The following is an 8258-nucleotide window of genomic DNA, read 5'->3' as shown; positions in this document are numbered from 1 at the left end:
CATAATAGATGGATTGATCTAACTTAGAGAGGCCCTTTTGGCATAAGACTGCACTAGGCCTTCAACCGATGCATCAGTGTGCACATGGAACTCCTTCATCCAATCAAGAGGCTACAGGATGGGTGCTTCAATCAAACACTGCTTCAAGGTGTTGAACACCTCATCACAATTAGTGGTCCATGTAAACTTTGCATCTTTTCTTAGGAGTTTATGCAAAGGGGTTTCCTTTGTCGCAAAGTGCACAATGAATCTTCTTTAATAGCCCACATGGCCAAGGAATTCCTTTAATTGTTTAAGGTTGGTTGGGGTTGTCAAGGTGGAAATCTTCACAATCTTGGTAGGATCTATTGGTATCCCTTATGCAGATACAATGTGGCCTAGAAGAATTCCTGATGAGACGTCAAAGACACATTTTTCAGGGTTGAGAGAAATCCCATACTCTCAACATTTGTCAAAAAATGCTCTAAGTGTCCCCAATGCTCACAGGTTATGCTATAGACACAGAAGTCATGGAGGTACACCTCAATGAAATCATGTAGATGGTTGTGATGTCATCTGTGGCCACTATGGATTAGGTGCACTGTACTATGGCACTATTTGCATCTTGGGGTGGAGGTAGGGAGCTGTCCCTAGGATTGCATTTGGTGGGTATACCATTCCTGGCATGGGAGGAGGTAAGACTCCTCTTCTTGAGGTCATTGTTAACAACCTTGCTTCAACTTCATCATACAGTCTTGCAACTTCCACTGTAGCTTGCAAATTGACTTGTCTTCTCAATTCCACGAACTTGCAAACTTCTGGTTGTAGGTCTCTGAGAAAAACTCCCCACTGGATGCCTTCATCCAAATGATGGTTGGTCCATCTCTTCAGTATGGATTCCATTCGCGAGACATAAGCTTCTACTCATTCATCAAAGGATTGTTAGGTTCATGAACTCCTCTCGCATTCGATCTTCAAAATCTTCATGCTTGAATCCCATGTGCCAAAATGTACTGTTGTTTGTCTCTCATACTATTGAAATGTTACAAGAGGAGAGAGAGACAGGGTTGAGCACGATCTGAACCATTCAGGTTCCACCCTCTTCTTCTCATTATTCCATCATTTTGTAAAAACACACATACAAGAGTAACATAGAGTAAGTGACCCGCTGACTAGACAGACTAACCATAGTCAGGTCACCGACTAGCTAACCGACTTATTTAATGTAGTCGTAAGCAGGAGACAGCTGTACACTAGCTGTCATGTCGGTAGTACATAAAGACAGTCACACACTACACAGGGAGCTTGACTTCTAACACTCCCCCTCAAGCTCAAGACAGCATCTGCACACCAAGTAGCTGTCTAAAACCACAAAACTTATCTTTACCCAAAGACTTGGTAAAGATATCTTCTACCTGCTCATCAGTCCTCACATGCATAAGATCAACCTTTCCTACTAGGACCATCTCACGAATAAAGTGGTAGTGTACCTCTATGTGTTTTGTCCTGGCATGGTAAACTGGATTCATGGCCAGGAGTACACTACTCAGATTATCACATAACAGTTTCACTAGAGCATCAACCTGAATATCCAAGTCAGCCATAAGCTTGAGCAACCAAGCAATCTCACATGCTGCCAATGCAGCCCCCCTGTACTCTGCCTCAGTACTAGATAAAGCAATCGTAGGCTGCTTCTTGCTGCTCCAACTGATCATGCCGCTACCAAGGCCAAAGGCATAGCCACTCGTAGATCGTCTGTCATTTGAGCATCCTGCCCAATCTGCATCTGTGTATCCAATCAGTGTCAAGGGCTTATCTCTGACATAGAACAACCCATAGTCTACAGTGGACTTAACATACCTCATGATGCGTCTAACTGCATCCACGTGCGGCTTTCTCGGCTTCTGCATAAACTGGCTTATCAGTCCTACTGCATAGCTCAAGTCAGGCCTAGTGATGGTCAAGTAAATCAGACTGCCGACCATCTGCCTGTACATAGTCACATCTTCTACTTCAGCCCCAGTGTTCATGTCTAGCTTTACATTCTGGTCCAGAGGTGTATCCAGTGGTTTGCATTCAGCCATGCCATACTTCTTAAGCATTTCCATGGCATAGTGCTTCTGCATCAGCCATAAGCCATTTTCAGCTGGTACAACCTCAATACCCAAGAAATACTTCAGATCTCCCAGATCTTTCATGTCAAATTCAGATTTCAGCATCTTCATAGCATGCTGAATTCCCATGTCATCATCTCTAGTGATTATCAGGTCATCAACATATATGACCAGCACTACCAAGCCACTGTCAGTCTTCTTTGTAAACAGGCTGTGATCAGCCCTGCCAACAACAAATCCAAGACTCTGCAAGTAACTGCTGATCCTAGCATGCCAGGCTCTCGGAGCCTGTTTCAGCCCGTATAATGTAATGATGAAAATCAGGGTGCACATACCCTTCTGGTTGAACCATATAGACATCCTCTGCTAGGTCACCGTTAAGAAATGCATTCTTAACATCCATCTGCTGTAATTTCCAGCCTTTAGCAGCAGCCAAGGCAATAACAGTTCGTATGGTTGCCATTTTTGCAACCGGGCTGAATGTTTCATCATAATCCAAGCCATACTGCTGAGCATATCCTTTAGCGACCAGCCTTGCTTTGTACCTTTCCACACTGCCATCAGACTTACATTTGATTTTATAAACCCATTTGCAACCAACAGGCTTTTTCCCTTCAGGCAGTGGTACCAAATCCCAAGTCTGATTTTCAGCCAAGGCTTTCATCTCTTCGTCCATAGCCTTGCACCAATTTTCATCCTTTGCTGCTTCAGCATAAGTACCTGGTTCTTTGATCTCCATCACTTTTGTCATGTATGCATAATGCTTTGCAGAGTAGCCACTGTATGTCAACCTGTCAACAGGGTATCTGACCCTCTGTGAGCGTCTAAGCTGTGGTGCACTACTCGATTCACCTCTCTCATGAGGCGGAATGTACCTGTTCTGCCTCGTGCCAGGCATATAGACAGTGGGAATACCAAGTTCTCTATCTAAAGTATCACTAGACTCATAGCCCGAAGTCATTCTGCCAGGTGTCATCATACCATCCTCAATAACTTTCTCTTTTCCTTTGCTGTCCAAGACATCATGTCTCCCCCTCACTGACATACCCGTGTCAGTGGACGGTGAGCCCCTCAATCTCCCTGTCCATGGGGATACTGTCTGACTGATAGGTCCTATCATAGCAGTGCTCTGCTGCATATCAACTGTAGAGACATGAGTGGAAGGCATATCGGATGGCACTGCAACTGGTGATACATACCAAGAGCCCAACTCATCAAAGATGACATCCCTGCTTACCAAAGTCTCCTTGGTAGAGGGATCATAACATTTGTATGCCTTCTTCTCCTGCGAGTATCCAATGAACACACTCTTATGCGCTTTGGGATCCAGCTTTTTCCTTTTCTCATCTGGAATGTGCACATAAGCAAGACAGCCAAAGACCTTCATGTGTCTTACATCCATCTTATAGCCATAGAGCCTCTCAAACGGTGTCATGTCATGAATGCCTGCAGTGGGAGTCCTGTTCAGAATATATGCGGCTGTCACAACAGCCTCTGCCCAATAGTAAAGCGGCATATGCTTCTCATTCGTCATGGCCCTAGCAGCTTCCATCAGAACCCTGTTCTTCCTTTCAGCTACTCCGTTTTGCTGCCGAGTGTAGCTGCAGGTTAGCTGCCTACGAATGCCATTTTCAGCCAAAAAATCAGCAAATTCATTGGAGACATACTCCCCACCGCTATCAAATCTCAAGCAAGAGATGTAACACTCAAATTCCTTCTCAACCTGTGCTTTAAATTTCTGAAAAACAGCAAAGACCTCATCTTTTGTTTTCAATATGTAAAGCCAGGTATATCGACTGTGGTCATCAATGAAAGATACATAGTATCTGAAACCCCCCATAGATGCATTATGAGCTGGTCCCTAAACATCAGAGTGCACTAACTGCAGTGGTCGTGTACTCTGTCTTACGTGCCTGACAAACGGCAATCGTGACTGCTTACCAAACTGGCAAGCCTCGCATACATGACCAATATCTGAATATTGGAATCTAGGTAACCCTGTTACCAGCTGTTTCTTCTGCATGGTCTGCAGCCTCTGCAAATTGACATGCCCCACTCTCTTGTGCCAAATCTCTAAGTCCCTGATAGTGCCAAACCCCTGGGCAAACATGGCGGAGTTCAGCTCTGGCAGTGTAGCATCAAGAGTGAACATTCTTCCATTTCTGTGGCCTTTCGCGATCAACTTGCATCCATTGCCAAACTCTTCAATAAAGCAGCCATGCTTATTGAAGCGAACCTGCAAGTTCTGCTCTGTCATCTGGCCCACAGACAATAGGTTCTTCGTAATCGAAGGGACATGCAAAACATCATGAAGATCCTTCTTCCTGCCATCATGTACAACCAGAGGTACTTTCCTCTTGTGCTCTATGCTATGTTGCATATCATCACCTGTGCATACATAACCATGCTTTTCAGCCACCATATCCGTGAACCAATCACCATGAGGGGTCATGTGATTCGAAGCCCCTGAGTCAATGTACCACACTGCATTATCAGATGATTTTTCAGCAGCCTTATCTTTGACATACTGCATGGCAAACAGTCTATCACCAGAGTCATCTGTCTGACTAGACGTAGCATAATGTCCATGCTACTTGCCCTTCTGATTTCCCTGCTTCTTCCAGCAATTCTTTGCAATATGCCCATACTTTCCGCAGTAGTGACAATCCTTATCTTTATTTGGATTGTCTGACTGATGTTGCTGCTGCCAAGAGCCTCTGCCACGGGAGTTAGATCTCCCTCTGCCTCGAAAGTTGCCACTACCTCGTGCATTTGATGACTGCTGATTGCTATTACTATAGGATGCATTCTGCTGGCTTCCTCTGCCAGATCCATAGCCTCTACCACGGCTGCCACGACCACGCTGATTCGAATAAAAAACTGCATCCTTATTCTTTGAGCTGCTTGACCGTGTAGCTAAGCCAAGCTTTACCTCTTCATGAATCAATAATGCAACCAGCTCATTAAAATCAGGCATCTCAGCCCGCACAAATACTGAAGTGTCAAAAGACTTGTACTCCGGACCCAAGCCATTTAAGGTCACTGCAACCATATCCTCATCTTCTACCTGTGAGCCAACAGATGCCAGCTGATCTGCTATGGTATTAACCTCTGTGACATAATCTTGTATGGATCTATTCTTCCTCTCCATGTTATTAAATTTCTGCTTCAGTTGTATCTTCCTTGCACTTGTAGTTGTGCCATAGTATTTGACCAATATATTCCATGCATCTACTGGGGATTTACAGTTCATGATCTGCATCACCATAGCATCCGAGATACATAATGACAGCCAATGTAAAACTCTGCGAGCTCTTTCCATCCAAGCTCGATGCGCTCGTCTTTGATCAGCTGTAGGATTCCTATCTGGAACTTCAGGTTCAGCCTCAACACCTGTCAGTACGTCCCAGTATCCTTTGCCTATCAGAAAGTTCTCCATGCGGAACTTCCATATTGCATAATTGTTGCTATCAAGCTTTTCTCCCACAATCTGGGTTACATTATCAGTTCTATCAGCATTTGCCATGTTGCAGACCTTGCATGGCTACCTGCAAACCAAGATCTTCTTAACAGTTCAACTTCAGCCCGGAACAGTTTATGACAGTTTTTTTGCAATTAATTGCAGAAAAAAAACCAGTAAATTTTAGTCAAATATCAGCCCAAACAAAGTCACAATCGGTTGATCCAACTCATAAAGACAACTGCCAATACATATGCCTGATGTTCGGTTCAGATTTAACTCCTGCAGATCCACTGCCAGGGTCCAAAAGTATGCAGTCCAAACCTGTAAACTGCAATTACAGCAGCCTTTCCAAAGTCAAACTCCACCTGGATACACGTAATGCATGTTCCAAAACTGCTTAGTTGACTGCTGGTACATATGCCACTTCAGACATAAGCATAGAGACATCAGCCAGTGTATTGTTAACAAGTGCCAATGCCAACAATTTATGTAAAGATTGCAGTCAATAAACCAACATAACCCGCTTCAACTAGCTCAAAAGAGTCCTTAAATCAGACCATACATTTGCTTCAGTATGTCACCGTTAGTACATGACTATAGAGTGACAATACCCTGTCTACATCTGACAAGTAAGTCAAACAAAATGTCTGCAATTTATATTCATCCCAAGAATACAAGACTTCTTTTACTTCTGCTGCAAACTTCCAGTATTCAGTGGCATTTGATGCTCCTCTCAACCCAAGACAATTCTAACATGCATATGACAGCATATATGTCTTTCAGATGTCTGCATCTGTCACTCTGTGCTTCAGTAGAAAGCAAAATGCTTGCTGCCCACAATCCAAGACAGTTTTCAGCCACAAAAGAAGCTTCAGATCTGTGTATTTCAGCCACCAAACTCAGCTTGCAATTGATCAAGACAAGTACATGTAGTCTCCAGCATGTACCTATACTTCACAGGTGCTTCTGGGCATATTCTAGAGCTTCCAATGCTCTTCAAAGTGTTGTAGACTCCATGTATGCTGTGTATACAGCAGTGCACACAATTTACACAGTTCTGCCCACTCTATTTCAGCTCATATCAGAGCTCAACCACAAGTAGTTACTCCATGTACTTCACAAAGACCTTTTACAGTAGACATACATGCTTCTCATGACCCATTTATGGTGACCATTGATTGCAATAGGCAGTGCAGGCCTTCAGCCCAACCAGGCGCAATCATGCTGATTTCAGACCCCTATTTTCTGTTCCAACTGATGGAGATGATGATGGTGATGTTGATGCCACACCCAAATGCACTATAAACAGCCTCCTCAAGGCTCTCAAGAAGCCACAAGCTCTAATCTTGACCCTGGAGTGTGTAGTGAACAAATGCCTACCTGCAGTCCACAATGGCAGCCTGTCTGCACAAAGGAAAAAAGAGTCTTCACTTCCTGGAAGTAGATCTTCACTTTCTCCAGCTCTCAGAGATCCACCAAGTCCTGCTTTGATACCATGTTACAAGAGGAGAGAGAGACATGGTTGAGCACGATCTGAACCATTCAGGTCCTCTTCTTCTCATTATTCCATCATTTTGTAAAAACACACATACAAGAGTAACATAGAGTAAGTGACCCGCTGACTAGATAGACTAACCATAGTCAGGTCACCGACTAGCTAACCGACTTATTTAATGTAGTCGTAAGCAGGAGATAGCTGTACACTAGCTGTCATGTCGGTAGTACATAAAGACAGTCACACACTACACGGGGAGCTTGACTTCTAACATGAAATGCCACACCTTTGAAGGTGGCGAGGAATATTGCTAACCAATGCTTAGGGGTTCTGGCATTGTTAGCCACACATGCTACCATAAACTCTCCTACATGAAGATCAGGGTCTTCATTGTACTCTCCCTAAAAACTGGGCAATGGGACTACATTTGTTGGCCTGTCATAATATTTCCACGACGCTCTCTCTCAACATTTGGTCCTATCCTATTTCAGTTGGCGGGCGCTAATACGTGCTGAACTTTATGCATTTCTATGTCTAGCCTCAGCTTTTGAGCTCGTTGCTCTTGGTGATAGGCAGCTATGCTTAGTAGTGCTTTCCTTGCCAATCTTCTCTCCTCCTCTAGATCAGCTATGATGTCCTCAGCTGGTTGTTCTACCATGATGCTCCATTTTGGTTTGTAGGTCATTCGAGTCATCAATTGCTAGTTGTCGAATGGAAATTCTCCCAAGTCAAGCTCATCATTTTGTGGGTTGGTGCTAGCTCCTGTTGCCGATTTTTTGAGCAACTAGGGTATCGATTAGATTGATCAAGTCAAATAAAACTATGTCCCTATTCATACCTATCACTATTGCTCCTGAAGTGGCTTGACAATTTAAGTCTCTCAGTATTCGGTGATTGGGGTCCTTGGCCATTGTTCAATATCTAGGGGTCTCCTCCTACTAGTGGGTTTATTTAGCTTATTTCATACTAGGTGATTTCATTGTTATTTAAAACAATCCTCAATGTTATGGCACTCAAATGCTAGTGGTGTGCTCCTCAAAGTGTGCTATGTGAAATCAAGCTTTCAGCTTTTTTGTGCACATCAAGTGTTTAGTTGATGCAATGTGCAAATCCAATGAAAATAATATACTGCAGCATACACTTTGCCTGATTCTTTTGTGTGTTTAACAACCACTCTAGCTCATTCATTCTGATCTATATAGTGTCC

Source organism: Lygodium microphyllum, chromosome 2 (genome assembly GCF_053477565.2).
Source record: "Lygodium microphyllum isolate KBCC chromosome 2, Lygodium_microphyllum_v1.1.10, whole genome shotgun sequence".
Lineage (NCBI taxonomy): Eukaryota > Viridiplantae > Streptophyta > Polypodiopsida > Schizaeales > Lygodiaceae > Lygodium > Lygodium microphyllum.
The sequence above is the reverse complement of the archived record's forward strand: the minus strand, read 5'-3'. Positions refer to the sequence as shown.